General features: G+C 39.9%; 1 protein-coding gene across 7 annotated transcripts in view; it reads left to right on the plus strand.

Annotated features, from left to right (window-relative positions):
* The window catches only part of ARVCF (ARVCF delta catenin family member), a 463,598-nt gene that overhangs the window by 364,338 nt on the left and 83,491 nt on the right, over positions 1-15,769 (plus strand). The window lies entirely within an intron of this gene.

Raw genomic sequence — 15,769 nt, forward strand, 5'->3', positions numbered from 1 at the left:
TTCTCCAAGCCTCCTGATGGAGCGTAATTTCTGTTTAACAATAGCTGCGATAATTAGAAAGCACTAAAAAAGTTGATTCAATATAAATGTTCCCTCAATGCAGCTGAAAATATAAATTTAGCGGAGCTGGAAGCAGCCGTGATTTGTCTCCTTCAGTACGTGTCTTTGTAATATCTTAACATAAATTTGATGCATTTGCAGATACTGGTAATGGCTATGAGGTTTTCTGTTTTTTTTTTTTTTTTCTTTATTTTTTTGTCTTCCTTTAACTGAAGTATCCGACTGAGAAGGCATAATAATCAGTAAGGAGTTTAGGATTACAAGGATCCTGGATTAGATTCTGGTCTTTGCTACTAGTTTAACTCTTTCCTGCATCTATGACTGTACCAGAGGGTCCTTATTGACTGACCCTTCATTACTAAAGTGTATAGCTGCAGCATACCCATTATGTATGTAAGTCGGAATTGTATATTTTATAGTTGGAGCTCCAGACATATTTTTTTGGTCTGTGTGACAATTGGAATTTAAAACTTTTGTGTTGTCATCAGAACCAGGATTAACAATAAAACTTGATTGCAGACACTGTTACAGCTGATCATTATAACCTAGGGATAAAGTACTGTAAATTACCAACATCCAGAGGTCCGTTTGTAACTCGGGGTTGTCTGTAAGTTCTTAAGTAGGGAACCGCCTGTACAGGCAGTCCCCGGGTTACATACAAGATAGGGTCTGGAGGTTTGTTCTTAAGTTGAATTTGTATGTAAGTCGAAACTGTATATTTTATAATGGAAGTTCTAGACAATTTTTTTTCTTTTGCCCCAGTGACAATTGGAGTTTCAAAATTTTTGGTGTAATTGGACCAAGAATTATCAATAAAGCTTCATTACAGACACATTACAGCTGATCATTGCAGTCTGGGACTATAGTAAAGCATCCAGAGAGCTTCACAAGAGGTCACAGTGGGCAGAGGGGTCCGTCTGTAACTATGGGTTGTCTGTAAGTCGGGTGTCCTTAAGTAGGGGACCGCCTGTACTAACATTTTATTGAACATCAAGATAGCAAATTTCTAAAATGTTTATAATATTAACAGAATGTGGATTATAGAGGACAGGTGCTGTATAACTTCATGTAGCTTTCATTTGTTATGCGGTTTAACATATTTATAGTCTTTGTCCATGACATAATAACGCAGCAACAAGGGCTCATTCAGACGGCGTGTCCGCCAAAAGTTTGGATGTGTGATATCCGTGGTATTGTATCTACATCTGTTTTTTCAAATCCATATTTCATCCGTGCAAAAAGCGGTTGGTTTTCTAGTCATCTTTCTGCCCTGCCCATTTGTTTGTTTAGCAACATCGGAGAAAAAATGGACCGCATACCGATGTCATCCGTGTGTTGCCTGTTTTTTTTTTTTTTGCAGATTCATTTACTTCTATGGAAACCGTGCTTCTATGTTTTTTCACTCGTTTTTCACTCGGTGCCCAAAAAAGACATGTGAACAGACCCATAAAAATCAAAGGGGCAGATTTATCAAGCAGTCTGAAAGTCAGAATATTTCCGGTTGCCCATGGCAACCAATCACAACTCAGCTTTCATTTCACTAGTGCTCATGAATATTTTAAAGGGGAGCTGTGATTGGTTGCCATGGGCAATTGGAAATATTCTGACTTTCAGACACTTGATAAATCTGCCCCAATGGGTCAGTATGCTAGCTGCAAAAAAAAAAAAAAAAGGCTTTTTGGACGTCAAAAACGCCAGTCTGAATGAGCCCTAAGGCTGAAGTGGGGCCCCTAGTTCACCTGGTTTTCCCTTTGTTGATGAATGACTGTGGTTTGTGCATTGAGCCATGTAATATTATTTATAGACCTCAATATTCCAGACATAAACCTACACATACTGTAATCTGACTAATGTTTTGTCAAACAGTGTGTTATTTCTCCATGATAATCGCCTCAGTCATACTGTGGCTTTCATGTCCTGATACAGCTCTGAGTGACGAGAAACCTAAGTATTGTCCAGAGGATTTTTCTCAAAACACGTCAAGCAAATAGCAGAATTTTCACAGCGTGCCGTAGCTGGCGAGTCTCCAGAGTACGCTCGCCATTCATTGCTTCCCCATTCTCTGTGTTTTTCATCTGTAACAATAAACAAGTTTTTTCTTTTCAAAGCTTGAATCATTCCAGTATGTGCAAGCAGCTGAGGACCACATGCACATAGTAGTAGTCACTAACCTCTGAATTATTATCCTATAGGTACTACTAGTACATTGCAGCTATGGCAAAGCACCATTTATCCCTAGGTGAAAATAACGGCTTCCCAACATATGGTAGAATAAACATTCATACATTTACACCGCATTCACACGTCGTGTTTACATTGCTACTTGGTGTAGAAGCACTTGTGTTTACAATGCGTTAACAAGCACCACGTGTGAACTCAGCCTAAAATGGTATAAGTTAAACCAATCTGGAGCTTTGCTAGTTCTGTAGTGGATGTTGCACCAACTTATTTCTTCCAGTAAGTAAGTTTGGCTTTTAAATCCCACACATTCCTTGAAATTGCATGAAATAGACCACATGTCTATCACGCACAAATGTGAGAGATGTATTCAGAGATGTATTTTAAGTATGTCAGACTTTTTTTTTTCTTAAGTGAAAAATGTTGTGTGAACACACCCTAAGTGTAGATTGAGCGGTCCAATAATACTCATTATATTATCCACCTAGCAAGGTCATTGGATGGCACCATTCACCACATTTTCTCAAATCTCTGCCAACATTTATAAGTTTATTTTGGGGCTTTTATAAAACATATCCTGGCTCTGGTAATGGGTCAGCACCTGTCTCCTCTCAAGCTCATTGGATAAGGAATTATGGATCCTAACACCTTTAGGTAGCGATCCAATTCTTATTAGCTCATGTAGAGTTGCTTGTATTAATTTACAAAGTACACATCAGCTGATAAAGGCTCAGAAGAGGCATAATCCGTACTTTGTAAATTGATATATACAACTTTACATGAGCCAATAAAGAAGTTGATCGCTACCTAAAGGTACCAGGATACATTTTGCTTTATATCCTGGCTGAGGGGTTGTTTGCACTTTATTGTTATTAGTGCGGCCCTAGATGTTCACCTACTTTAAGGGGTTGTCCAGAGATCTAGAAAACCCAGTTTTCAGAGATCCAGTTATTTGCTGAGGGTGCGCTCACACGTTAAGTTTTTCAGATGCAGTTTTTGATGCCAAGACCTGGAATGGAGTAAAAGGAGGAGGAGGAGCAGCACTTTTTAATTATTTGTCTCAACCCATTATGATCCACACCTGCTTTTGGCTTCAAAAACTGCATCTGAAAATCTGAACGTGTGACCGCACCCTCAGCGAATAACTGGATCTCTGAAAACTGGGTTTTCTGGATCTCTGTATGCCTTCCTCCTATAGAAGCTTCTATGCTTACTTAGTGTATAGAAATATTTCCATGGTCTTGTAATGGACATGAGCTGTGATATAAGGAGCCGTGCACCTGTCGCATCACATGACCATGGATAGATTTCTATCCACTGGAAGTAAACATAGGAGCTTTCTATAGAATGACAGCAAGCGGAGATCTAGAAAACTGATCGGGAATTGATACAGAAAGTATATTGGAAAATTGTACAACTTTCTATTACACAAAGCATAGCATTTATTTGCTTAAAGTGGACAGCTCCTTTAAGGTAGCTGCAGCACAGTTTATCAAAAAAAGAAAATATTTTCAGCTCACCAACTAATGATCAATTAATCCTGACTTGAGTGTGCAACCGGTGCACGGACACGCTGTCCGGGGACAGTCAGAGATTCCACAGTACCAAAAAGTAGAGGTCCAGCATCAGGCAAATAGTAAGGTAATATAAAAAATCCACTTTATTAAAAACATATAGAGATGTCCTATAACATGGTAAATTTATTAATTTTTGAATAAAGTGGATTTTTTTTATATTACCTTACTCTTTGCCTGGATGCTGGACCTCTACTTTTTGGTACAGTTTATCAAAGCTTGTACATCGACGATATGTCATCACTGCTACTAAGTAAGCATGATCAAAAATGCCTATCTTAATCTAAATGTCATGGTACCATTCCATTGGCATTAAAAATAGTCTAACATGGCTACACACCTACATTGTTCAGGACACCCTAAGTATTCCCTGGGAGTGATTCATTAGTTAGTGGGGATTTTGCTGGTCACAGAGAAACTGGAGAGAGAAAATAGAAGCTGCATTTTAATATGTTTGGGAATATAAATGCGGAGAAGCCAGGGATGTGGGAAATGAGACCCAGAGTAGAATAGAGCTTGTGTCAGCGATCCTGGTGGAGAATGTGCTACGCTCTGCACTGCTGCATTATTAGACGCTGCAGCTCCTATAGAAGCCTCTTCTGTCATTGAGCTGCTAGACTCTGTCACTCACTCAGACACTTCAGCAGAATTGGTCCTAGAAATGCCAAAATTCACTTTCTGAACACAATGTGGATGGATTCTGCTGAAACTTCTTGCTTTGAGGCATTAATGGAAAATGTTCTTAGTTGCTGTAATGCTTCTACCATGGTTCCTTATCTTCACACACCTGTACACATCATAGACTTGTGTATATGGACAGAAAACTCAAACGTCAGCAGTGTTGGAGTATGCCGCTATGGAGCGCATTACTGAAGGTGGTACAGGCACTTTCTGGTATGGAGTATAAAGTTTTTATTTATCAAACACATCATAAAGATAACCTTCCCTTATGAAAATAAAGAGTTCTCTACAGACATCATGTTACAGTGATGGAGTTAATCAAATTAATATATAGTTTGTTGGTAAAGATTCTGCATACATTTTTTTTTTCTACACTTCCTATACTGTAAAATAGAAAATAGTAAAATCGGGAATCGTCATATGCACAGTAAGGTTAAGCAAACTGTTCACTGGTGTGACCTGCCGGCAGCATGTTACAAAGCAGGGCGAGCAGAGCACATTCTGTATAAAATGTTTACAGCCAAGATAATGTATATATCTATTTGTAGCTCAGTAATAATGTGATTTTAAAGGGATTGTGCCAAGTTGGCAATTTATCACCTACTCAAGGGGGATCTGTTTGTTGGAACTCCCATTGATCCCTGGTACAGAGTCCCTTGTATCTGCCTTCTGCTACGTTCATCTCAACCAAAGAAAGGTGGAATATAGGTTTCCAGTATCTCTGGCAGGCTAATAATGTTGAAAGGAGCATTGGTTGGGATGCAGTGTTGTACTCTCCTTTGTAGATATGTGATGTGTCATTCAGCACTGCTGCACCACATACAGATGAGCCGTTCCCAGCAGCTGATAAACAGAGATTGGAAATGGAAGTGGACAGCTCAGTTTGCTGTGTAGTTGTCTGAGCAGGTTACAAGAGATCATCTCTCATTCATTTCAATGGCAGATAAGGTGTAGTGACTCATTTCAGCCACCACAAAGTTCTCTCTGCTTCTATTTTTATTCTCTGAGAACTGCCCATCTATGGTGGGTGTTGGGCGTTGGATCTAATATCCATGTTGTGTACATAGAATAGGTCATCAATATTTGTAGCCCGGAAAAAGCTTTACCAATTGAAGGAAATGATGAAATATTCCTTCTCTAAACAAATGATAAACATCATGTCTGCTCTCCTGTGTAGTATTACGATGTCTTTAGTCACTTGGCAGGACTGTGGCTGACAGTGGAGGGGATATTGGCCAAGTATTTTATTATTGAAGAATGGTTGTGTATTAATGACTATTCCTCATAGTTTCTTTTTTTGAAGTAAGTCGTCCCTTGTCGTGGCTATTTTTGGAGACAGGAGTCTAGAGAGGAGCATGTCTGGGGCATGTGACCTGCACATAGATTTCAGAAAGATTTGTATTATTTTAATTTTCTCTATACAGCAAATATATAAAAACTACCACTACAAATCAATATTCAAAATAGATTGGGATATTTTGGCTAACAAAATACATTTTGACATTAGATTTGAAAAAAGAGTATCAAAAACTACATACGCATGACACACTATTATTCGGACACGTTGTATACTGCGTCTATTTTACAGTATGTGCGACATAAAATCTCCCAGACCTTTAGATGAGATTGAACTTTTCATCAATTATCTTTGGACCTCTCTGCCATAGCGGAGGCAGCGGCTCATCATGTTCAATGTGCGCTGAGCTCCTCTGACAGCCCAAGGATTAACTTAACTAAAAGATCAGAGCGTCAAATGACTTTCTTATACGTGTTGTCCTTCCATTCCTCTTTTTTTACTCTTGAAGAGAAATGCTGATAATATTTTCATATCGCTGTCAAGGTTTAATGCCTTGTATTCAAGGGTTTAATGTGTCTTCCTTTCGTCTTGACCATCGCTGTCTGCGCCTCTTTAGGTGAATTGATTTCTGGGGTTGTGAAAGCTTTATGACAAAAAGCTTCTGTTGCTAAAGGACTTTTCAGCTCTGCTTGTAGCTGATAGTTTGTTTCCATGGGAAAGGTCACCTGGGAGGTATAACATTAATGCAGATAGATAAAATAGGATTGTACTGCTCAAGCAGTCCAGCTGTGCAATGTACCCAAGGCCTATAATTACATTGTAGTAGCTTAAGCTGGCTGGAAGGCCAAGGCATAAGTAAAACTGGACCACGGGAGACTTGGTAATCATAATGCAAGCTACATATGTTAAATTGGAGGTGTCAGATTGTGACAAGGAGGAAAACATAGTGGAAATGTAGGTTCGATATCATGCTACAAAGTGACACACTTGTTAAGCTTGGTATTCAATAAATAAGGCATGAGCCAGTTACTGACATAGGATCAGCAGTACAAACAGAATAACGAAAGTACTGTACAGATACTGCGTTTGCAACTTATTGTTCAATCCTCTCTATTGTTATGGCTTTTCAGTGTGTTGCAGCATGGCATAAATATTTCATGGCCATGAGACTGGAAATCGCAGTTGTATTTGGTCTTTGTGGTACAAATCTGTGCAATATTTACCCTTAAAAGGAATTGTGTCAAAATCATTTGCCCCAGGGCCCAACTCTTATATGGCTGCCTTAAAGGGGCCAAATGTAATTTTATTACTGTATAAAAGTATCTACTGGATCTGCTTAGAAGTTACATTTTTATAGTATAACCATTACAATTAACCAATTAGGTCAACCACAAAGCTGAACATATTGGTAAATGACCTGAGACCCCTCCATGGGCAGTATGTGCCCCTACAGTAGGCAGCAGCCAGAGAGCCCCAATACCAGCCAGCAGCCCTAACCTACCTGATGTATATCTGGCTGTGGAAAAAAACCAAGTCCCCTAAAGCTACAGTAGTCTTCTTCTTTAGTCCTGTGTGCGGCAGCTGTACACCTTGGCTCTGAAACCGGCAGACTTGATATCATCATTTCAGCTGGCTTCAGAGCCAGCATCTACAGCTACCGCACACAGGACTAATGGAAAAGACTGCTAGAAGGCGAATATCGGACTAGCAGCACAAGGGCAGGAAGATGAGCTGGATAACATAAGGCCGTAGGCCGGATTTGGCCGCGGGGGTCTTGTGTTTGACACTTATGCTTTATAGTTTGTTTAGAAGGTGGCAATTGTATAATTGTGGGTGTACGGCTGGTCATACAAATAAGGCCTCATTCATGTTAGGGATTTTGAGCCAAGACCAGTTCTGGAGACTGCAGAGATAAGGCTCAATGGTGAGATTTGTGTCTCAAATATTTACACATCCAGATATTATACAATGAGTTGTTGCCGTTAGGCTACCACTTTTTTAGATTTATAGGTTTAGCCTAGCAACAATAGATCATTGTATAACACATTGATGTGCAGCACTGGATCCTTTTTTTAATGTTGGTTCACTGACCAAAACAATCGGGCCTAACTGGGTGGTTGACTGCAATCCCATTTAAGTCTTCTGGAATGCTGGAAGTACTTTTTCTCATGGCATTTTCAGGGTATTCAACAATTGTCCAAATTGCATGTAAAATCAGCATTGTGTATGGCTCTTTCTAAACATACATAACTTTATTACACATCCCCGTGTAATGATCCACTAGAGTGGAGCACTACCTGCTGTTATTTTCTACAGCGTTCAGTGCCACCCAGCTACACACTTAAGAAAATAATAGTCATACACCATAGAAAAAGGTGCAGAAAGAAGAAAATGGAATTTCTTATAAGGAGCTCTACACTATAAGGGCTCATTTACTAAGGGTCAGGCTGCTCGTTGGACTGCACGCCTTTTTCAGGGATTACATGGCTTGCACAGGTATTTAACAAGTGCCTGTGCTGGGATTTTGGCACACATGATCCTTTTTTGGCGCAGCTGCACTGCCTTCCATGCAACAAAAATTAGGGGGTGTGCCATCTGACGATCCGACTGATTCGGACTGAGTGCGGGATGTAACTTTCAAATTGTTTTGCAAGCCCAAGCGCTCGCATGCACCACTTAAAAGATGGTGAACTCTGTTGGGCCTGAGCGGGCAAGCAACACATGCAGGATATTGGGCACGAATCTTAGTGAATCGCGGCACAGTGCTTTATCGTCAGACAATACACTTTCGGTGAACTCCAGCGGCCAGGTAAGTAAATGTGCCATCATGTATCAGGGCTGCACAGAAAATATTGGCACATCATCTTCCTAACCATATCCAGTCGTCTGAATGAGGGCATAATTTTTGTTTGCTGGGTATTCATCGAAAAGGAGGTGTCCCAAGTCTGAAAGTTCTCCTCTATGAAAATAGTTTACTAAATGGCAGCAATGCAAAACTGACTTTTAAATATTCCGCTTATTATGAATCTCCCCAAATTTATTTTTCATATCCCACGGCTGTACTTCAAACAGTTGGGAAATTTTGCATTTCATTTACCAAAATAGGCCACTTTTACACTTGGTGCATGAAAACAAGAGAAGTTCTTCTTTAAACCAGTATGTGTTTGCATAAACCAAACCGCTACAATTACTACTTTTGCTTCAGGCGATGGTGTAATGCCAGTTCCAGTTTTCTCACAACCATGAGTACTTGGGTGTGTCTGCTTTTTAGATTGAAGTTTTCTTTGTAAAAATATGACATCACTGGAACTTTAAGATTGTTGTTGAACTCATTGTCTATGACTTTGCAGTTTCGACTTTGTCGGCAAATACTGTAATTATTCAGATTCTGATTTATTTGCCTTCAGTCAAAATGACAAAAATCTTGCATTGCACTACTCCTGTATTGTTTGACATGTGAAGATTTAGCTTCCAATATGGACAAGAAAACAAATGTTAAACAAATGTATATTACTATATATTCTCAATACAAGAAGACACAAGTACAGAAATGATAAACCATATAAGATTAATTGTGTATGGAGGCTTTCTGTCACAGAAATTCCCACGAGTAATCCATGTGTCATACATAAACTGTAATTTGGCCCCTTTTTCCCCTACGAATAGTGTTCATGAGACAATGGGGGTCATTTGCTAAGGGCCGATTTGCGTTTTCCCTACGTGTTACCCAAACATTTCCGATTTGCGCCAATTTTCCCTGTATTGCCCCGGGATTTTGGCGATAGCGATCGGATTGTGGCGCATCGGCGTTGGCATACACGCAACGGAAATCGGGGGCGTGGCCGAACGAAAACCGTGGACGTCGGAGGAACTGCCTTAATGAATCCCAGCCGGACCCGAACCACCGCAGAGAACGCGCCGCTGGATCGCGAATGGACCGGGTAAGTAAATCTGCCCCAATCTCTTCCTATTATTTTTGGACCATATACCGTATATACTCGTGTATAAGCCGAGTTTTTCAGCACAAAAAATGTGCTGAAAAACATAATCTCGGCTTATACACGAGTTAATTAAAGAAAAAAAAACATGAGTTAATAAAAAAAAAAAAATTAATACTCACCCTCCGGCTCCCGGTCCTTGGCGGCGGCTTCTGGTCCTCGGCGGCAGCTCCCGATCCTCTGCGGCGGCTTCTCTCTTCAATCTTCACGTGCCGGCAGTCGCGTATATGCGACTTGCCGGCGGGCGCACAATATGATGTAGCGGTGTCGCCGCCGATGACGTCATCAGCGGCGACACCGCCGCATCGCACTGTGCGCCTGCCGGCAAGTCGCATGGACGCGACTGCCGGCACGTGAAGATTGAAGAGAGAAGCCGCCGCCGAGGACCGGGAGCTGCCGCTGAGGACCGGGAGCCGCCACTTAGCATCAAAGGTGAGTATCGTCGGAGGGTGAGTATTAAGTTTATTTTTTTACTATTCGCTAGGCATACTGAGGGCAGGCTGTATACTTTTGGGGGCAGGCTGTATACTTTTTGGGGGCAGGCTGTATACTTTTTGGGGGCAGGCTGTATACTTTTTGGGGGCAGGCTGTATACTTCATGGGGGCAGGCTGATTGTATACTACTTGGGACAGGCTGTATACTACAGGGGGCTAGCTGGCTGTATACTACACCCTCGGCTTATACTCGAGTCAATAGGTTTTCCCATTTTTTTGTGGTAAAATTAGGGGTCTCGGCTTATACTCGGGTCGGCTTATACTCGAGTATATACGGTAAATTGTGTCTACAGGTCTGCAACTTGGCAGGTCTCTTGCACAGGTCCATATTAATTAAATGGATGACCTATTGGTCCGTGAGGCACAGCAAGGCCCAAAATGTATGGAAACCCAATGTACCATAAACAATATTTAGCACTTATCCACGGGGTAGGGAATACATTTCTGGTCCTGGGAGTCCAGCTGCAAACCTGCATCCTCCACTAGCGATTAGACACTTATCCCACTATCCTGAGTATAGGGGGTAAAGTGTCTTTCATGGCAAATTGTTCTGTCGCAGCGTAGTTCTACCACTTTTAATTGTGGTTAAGTAATTTTGGTTTAGCTTTCTGAACCTAATTATGTAACAATTTTATCTTCCAAAAATAATCTTGTACATGTTACTGTAATTTTCTTTTATATCTTTAGTGGGAAATGTGGAAGTAAGTGGGAGAGCTTTTCTTCTTGAAATGCAAAATTATAAAATGAAGAGAATCTCATGACAAAGAGCTCGTCTCATTAGCTGCTTCACTATATCAGTTTTATTTCTCAATTTAGCGACTGACAATTTCTTTTCTATTTACTCATTTCCTCTAAAGAATAATTTTACTGAAAATATAAATATGTCACTTACTCCATTTCTCAAATAACCTTCATCACAATTTTACTTGTGACAGCAGATCTATTCAGTATGGTGAGACGCGGGGCGCTCAATTCTCTGTGACCGAATTTAATAGACTTCTAGGGGGACCGTGAGCGTGGTCACAATTTGTGTAACCAGATCACAGTCCCCAATACAGTTGTGTGTATGGGGCCTCAGCCATTGTATGACTTCCCATTCCTGGTGGGTTTACAGCAATACCAATCAGATTTCCTATAGGGTTTTTTTACATTTCTATTGCTATATCCTTTATCTGAATGTGGAGCACAAAATGAATAAATAACTGCATTAAGGTCTATAATATGTGTACTTCCTTTGTAGTCAGTATTGAATTTAGGTAAGCCAAAATATATAAATGCAACAAATCTCAAAATCTGGTAAAATTTTACCCCTACGCACCACTTTGGGTGTATCGGGCGGGGTGGATGCACATGGCCATTAATGCCCTGCCCGCTGTATTTATAGACTCCGATTTAAAACTGGCGGATATATAGCAAAAAACACCCCCAGATCAGGCCTGGTCTTGGGTACGATCTGGCAGAGATTGTGCCCATCTTTTCTAAGGGGCTAGATCCGGGCACCAGAGTATCGGCGGGGGTAATTTTAAGACCCACTTTTCAAAATGCCATTCTTAATGTATTCCTCCCCTGTGTTTACATCACATTTAAATCACTATTTACATAAACTCATTAATGTAATTGGAACATGTAAACCCTGTGCTTATCCCTAAGGAGTCACAGGGGCAGAGAAGAGTCACGTTGCCCTAACCCCTCTTGCATTAAAGAATGTCTCTACCTTTTTACTATGCAAAATGTTAAGGGATAACAGTTTACAGATCTCAAGAAAATCTATTCCACAAATCTGTTTAATGAATGAAATCCAGTTTGAGACCTAGCTGGTGCCTGCCTGATTATCTTGTTTACTAAGTCTGAAGAAAAAGTAAAAGCTCACCGATAAAACATCACTGATGTCCAGTAGACCCACTCGGGCAAACAGATCCTCCACATAAGAGCCACAAAGGGTAACGGTCTCCACACCAGATGCAAGGTTAAAATACTTTCAGCCTTTATTCATCAAAATTGTTGTATAAAATATATCAGAGGTACCCAGACCATAAGAGGTAGACGCAAGCTTACACAGTTCAGGCGCATATAATTTCCTTAATCATGGCTGATGATTAAGGGCGTTATGTGCGCCTGAAACGCGTAGACTTGCTTCTACCTCTTATGGTCCATGTATCTCTGATGTATTTTATAACAACATTTTTATGAATAAAGCTGGAAGTATGTTAAACTGGTGCGCATCTGGTGCGGAGACTGTTTCCCTTTCTGTTTTTTGTGTAGTGACCTCTCTGCTCCATGAAAGCCTAATACTATATGACTTTTATTTTATTAGCTGCCAAATTAGGTATCCCCGACTGATTTACTGTGTAATTTGCTGCTAATGCACCTATTAAGGTTAGGAAATGAAATCCGTGCAGTGAAGGCCATAGTAATTGCTTCTATTGTTCTTTATACCCTTGTTCCTTCTCTATCTAACCAGGCTTGGCAGCAAACTAAATCTGAGGTGAATTCATGTGTTCATAGTTGCATAACCCCATCTAATGTACATTCCAGACATTGCTAATGGAGCCAGAAATATAACATGTGCCTATCTGAATTTTAGCTCACAGCAGGTCAAATGTTAATATAAGAACACAAAGTGTGTAAACATTAACGGAAGTCTCCAGAATCTAAATTAAGTTTAGTGGGTATAGGTTTGTAGAATTTTGTTTTTGCTGGAGACCAGTCACATCAGGTATACACTTTTCCTTCCGTTGTTGTGTATAGTATATAGATATTTTCTCTTGGTGTGTGCTTTGCCAACTGACTCATATTTATTTAAGCTCCAACAGAGCGATATCTATAGCATGATACAATCTCCAGAAAGATGAGGAGTGCAGACCATTCCCAACACCAGGCAGTAGGCCGGCTTCACACTAGAGTTTGTTTTAGTTTTGGATGGTCTATGAACATAAGTGAACAACAGTGAAAATCATGTATTAGTATATGACAAGTCCATTAAAGGAGTATGGAGAGGGCTTACCAGCGGAGTCCTCTCCATACAAGCTGAGTGTTTGCTTCCAGCACATTGCAGCAAACACCCACCAGTGACACCTGCAATCGGTGTTAACCCTTTCAAAAGCCGGTAGGTGGTGGGCACCACCATATTGGCTTTGATCATCTCTCCCTGTGACGTGGAGAGACATTCAGTTGCCATGACAGCCTGGAGTTGTATGACTTCACAACCTGCTCATTGCTGAGGATCCATAATTTAATAACTAAAAAAATTGTAAAATAAAACCAAATAGTAAAATGTCCCCCTTTCTCTAGAACTAATATAAAAATAAATAAATAAAATCCAAAACATGTTGGGTATTGCCACATCCCAGAAGTTCCGATTTATCAAAATCTAGATGGTGAAATCGAGACTTTTTTTTTTTTTTATACAGAAGGTTTTAATATTTTGGAATGTATTAAAATAAAACCTATGTAAATTATCCCATTGACCATACTAACCCAAAGAATAAAGTACAGGTGTCATTTGTGCCGCACAGTGAAAGCTTTAAAAACTGAGCCCACTAGAAAATGCTGCAAACATGGTTTTCCCAATTTCGATGCATGTGGATTTTTTTTCCTGCTTACCAGTACACAGCATGGAATAATAAATATGGTCACTATGAAGTACAATTAATTACACAAAAAACAAGCCCTCCCACACCTCTGTAGAAAGAAAAATAAGAAGTTATAGATTTTTGAAGGTGGGGAGTGAAAAATGGAAATGAAAAAACAAGAGCCAATTTGTTAAGGGGCTAATAATTCTTGTTGTGTGGAGAAATGGCCGCATGGTTTTCTATAATGTGGGAGAAGGGTGGGTATTGGGTAATTTATTAATATACATCTATTAACGGTTTTGCACTGTGTTCAGAAATGTCTTTTACATCATCATATGATCTCTTACTGTCCATGGCCTTTCCATCTTTCAGGACCTTATGATAGAATTCATGAATGCAATATCAAGGTCCTGGAAGGTAGATTGGTCATGCACAAACATAATTTGTGTCTGGCTATATACTATTTCCCCAATGGCTGTAAGTGTACAAGTAAATATATTCTAGATATAAAAATTAATATTAACAAACAGAGTCATCCTGTAGTGGCTTAGTTAAAGCTCAGTATGTGACACTTAGAGCTAAGGACTGACATATAAGTAAATATTTATACAGGGCTATCATATTCTGCAACACTTCACACATCATTGGCTACATATATACAAATAAGACCATACAGAGTAATATCCTGTTCAAATGACACAACAGGAATGAGGGCCCTGCACACAAGAGCTTACAACCTACACACTTCTGATATTCCTCTCCATATCAAGAGTTTATTGTTCATGATTGATCTGTTTTTCACTTCAATGACACTCATGTGCAGTCTGTGATTTTTTTTTTATTGATCTTTAAAGGGGTTTTACCAAGTTAGATTGTTATTCCCTATTCTGTGGATAAGGGCTAAAAATCGGATTGCTGGCAGTCGTACAGCTTAGATTCCCATTGTTCATAGGAATCGGGGTCCTATTCTCATTAATTGATGGAGAAGCAGGCTGAGCATGTGTCCTCTGTTTCTGTTTAATACTATGGGAGCTTGGAAATTGCTGAGCATAGTGCTGGAGTATTTCCAGCAGACCCATTTACTCTCTAAAATTGCAGATAACCAGCGCTGTGATCAGCAATTCCTGACACTCCTATAGTATCAAATGGGGCGGCATGGTGCATGCCCGATCTGTCATTCTCGTGTGGGGTAGGGTTCTAAGTAATTGTTTTGGGAATTAGGGATAGCAAGCAAACTTGGTACAACCTCTTTAAAAAGTTATTTTTTTGCAAAACTGACCAAAGTAGATCATGGTCTTGTGTTTTTTTTTCATCGGCCCACCCACACATTAATCATTGGATTTATGTGCTGCTTGTGGAGAATACAGACCACACATATCCATGATCTATAATGTCACTACAGTCATAAGGGTAACCCACGTATCATTCATAAAGCACTAATGACATTGCTTGCACCCACAATATTGCACATGTTTTTTGTGTCATGGAAGTTTCACAATAACAAATGAAATTCTGACTTTCTTCTGCTTTAGTTTAGATTATTTAGGGTCTTCTTTTATTTGCAATGAGAGTTGGATAAGCCCTTTATGTTAAGTACAGGCAGTCCCTGGGTTACATACAAGATAGGGTCTGTAGGTTTGTTCTTAAGTTGAATTTGCATGTAAGTCGTAACTGTATATTTTATCATTGTAATCCCAGCCAGAACTTTATTGGTCTCTGTGACAACTGGATTTGAAAAATGTTGGGTTGTCATAAGAACCAGGAGTAACACTAAAGCTTCATTACAGACACCTGTGATAACTGTTATAGCTGTTTATTGTAGCCTAGGACTAAAGTACAATAAATTGCCAATATCCAGAGGTCCGTTTGTAACTAGGGGTCGTCTGTAAGTCGAGTGTTCTTAATTAGGGGACC

This window comes from Engystomops pustulosus, chromosome 1 (genome assembly GCF_040894005.1).
Source record: "Engystomops pustulosus chromosome 1, aEngPut4.maternal, whole genome shotgun sequence".
Taxonomy (NCBI): Eukaryota; Metazoa; Chordata; class Amphibia; order Anura; family Leptodactylidae; genus Engystomops; species Engystomops pustulosus.